Here is a 2,658-nt window from a genome sequence, read left to right on the forward strand (position 1 = left end):
AAGTTCGCCATTGTTTTCAAAGTACAATACCTAATCCTGCTGTTCCAAGCTGATGTCGTCTCCCATGCTTTTGAGCCGCTAATCTCCCAATCCCATTTTGCTAACTTGTAGCGCAGATCCATTCACCTGACCATTGTTGTCTCTAAACCCTGGCGCCTCGGGGAGAGTGGCCGCATTCAATTCAAATCATATCTTTATTTTCCATCAGGTGCAAAAGATGATGGGGCTACACAAAAAAAGCTGCCACTTGGCGGTTCGACGAGTCCGCGGGCCCATATATAAGGCTGCGTCTAGACAGCACCAGAGAATCCAGAAGATACCGCCGCATTCCTGTATAAAGAGTTCAATTCTTTCTATTGATGTACCACGCATTACTTATGTGTCAACTTGTCGCCTAGATTTCCTTTGTATATTCGCGTTCTAAGACACCTTGATCTGGGTTGAAAGAGTAGAACCTCTTGAGTTATCATAGAAGTATTGCTTATTGATCCTGATCTTACAGCTTTATAAAGTTCCACATTCTGCTTTTTGGCATATAACTGACCATGTTTTTCCATCTACGTTGCATCTTGTATATGTACTGCGAAAGTGAAGAAAAGAAGGGAAAACTTAAGGGTGTTTGCTAACGTTCCGACAAGAGGACACGACTTCGTCTGTGCAAAACATTCATCATTGACGGGATTTAACTATGGTCATCCCTCCGAGTTGGAAGAACCAGTGAGGAGGAGGAGGGTGTGAAGTGGGAATGGAGTGTAGGTTGGGGCGTGTGAAACTTCTCCAGACATGATGGCTGCCAAAAATGATTATCCGGTTGAGAAAAAGGCAAGTTCAGCTCAAAGGAATGCTGGGGTGCGGAGCGTAGAGATAGCCATAGTGGCCTTCAAAAGGCTGTGTCTCCAGCTGGGACAGATGGCTTCCTATGAGTGGCTGCGATGATCTGAAAACTCAGATAAGGGGTTAGTCAGCATGGCAGAACAAAATCCCGAGAAACATATAATAAAGTTAAAAGATAACACATGAGGGTGAGTTCAGAGAAAGCACGAAAGGAAGGGGGGGGGGGGTGGAAAGGAGTCCCGAAGATGTGTTCCGGAGAAGTGGCGGCAAGAGGAGTAGGGCACAAGCTCAAGTTAAATTGAACATAGGGAAAAACAAATTGAATAAACATTCCCATGAATGAAGAGTCGACGCGCTCAGCAACGCTATAACTCAAAATCCACACCCACATCCTCTCCTTGTCCCTTTATTCCCGCCAGCCGCAACTAGGTGCTCCAGGTTTCGATGGCAGATGCCGCGGCTAGCAACATCTTTTCGTTACATTGTTATGATATTAATAAAAATTCCCTAACATTTACATGAAACTGAAGTGTATCTGATCCTGTTATTACCGTCCCCCTTGCATCCTGCACATGTGCTGCGAAAGTGAACAAAGGAGGGGACAACTTCAGGGTGCTTGCCAACGTTCCGACAAGAGGACGTGACTTCGTCTGGGCAAAGCGTTCATCATTGACGGGACCATTGACGCGCGTTTGGGAGCGCATCGATCCTTTCATTAATGAGAATATGTATTCAATTTGTTTGCCACCCGTTCGTCGATGAGTTCAGTGAGTCCACTCAGTGAACTCATGGACCAACGAGTGGCAAACAGAGCTCGAAAACAATATATCCAACACTTCCTCCGCGGTCATACTGCCAGCTCACCGACAATCGTCCCAAGAAGCTTACTAGGCTTTTGTATAGTTGGGGGCCAAAATGGCGCCAATTCAATAAAGCACAAATTAATGTCAAACAGCTCCTGTATTTCACTCACAAACGAACAATTGTTGAATATTAATGTCCTGTATGAACCCCCCAGTTTGCTCACTTAAGTGACGCGCTAGAGCGGGTCCATTATAATGCTGCGTGATTTCTGTCCAATAATTAAAGCTTCTCAGCTAATGTTACGTCTCTAAAAAACCAATTTGTTTGGGGATATTTTGCTAACCGTACGAAACATTTGAGGTTGCAAATCATGCATCGCATCTATATTGGGAAGCTGAGCATTGACGAAGACCGGTACGTGCTTCGACCTCACAATTTTTCCTAGACGACTTGATCATCAGTGGAAGATCCCAGTGATTAAATGTAGCACCGATATTTACAACGCCCCGCTTTTTCCACGGACGATCAATGCGTGGAACAGGCTGGCAGCCGGCGTCACTGAGTGCAGCACGGAAGATCAGTTCCGAGCATTCTTATCTGACGTGTGACTGGCGCGCAGTTCTCTTGCGCGCGTCTTTGACTTCATTAGTGTCATTGGATTTGTGGAGCTTGGTTGTCCTCCTTCACTGCATGCATTTCCTTATTCATTATTAGCTGTGTCATTGTATTTTTGTTATCCTGTGGTACTTTCGGCAAAACTAGTAGAAGTCATTGTTTCCTACCCTGAAAAAATGCCTTCGGGCGCTGCAGGTTCCTGAAATATAAAAAATAAATAAAACCCCAAATATAGCAACACTTAAATTTATCGGTCGTCAGCAAGAGATACCTCAAAAGATGTCCCCACCATAAATAAGGATTTGGTCTTCTCCACAGTTGCTGAACCCACCGATGTAAAGACTTGAAGCTCCCGTAACTAGCGCTGTTAAATCCACCCCTGAGGCAGTGTTGGCAGACTATTTT

The sequence above is a fragment of the Amblyomma americanum genome, chromosome 11 (assembly GCF_052857255.1).
Source record: "Amblyomma americanum isolate KBUSLIRL-KWMA chromosome 11, ASM5285725v1, whole genome shotgun sequence".
NCBI lineage: Eukaryota > Metazoa > Arthropoda > Arachnida > Ixodida > Ixodidae > Amblyomma > Amblyomma americanum.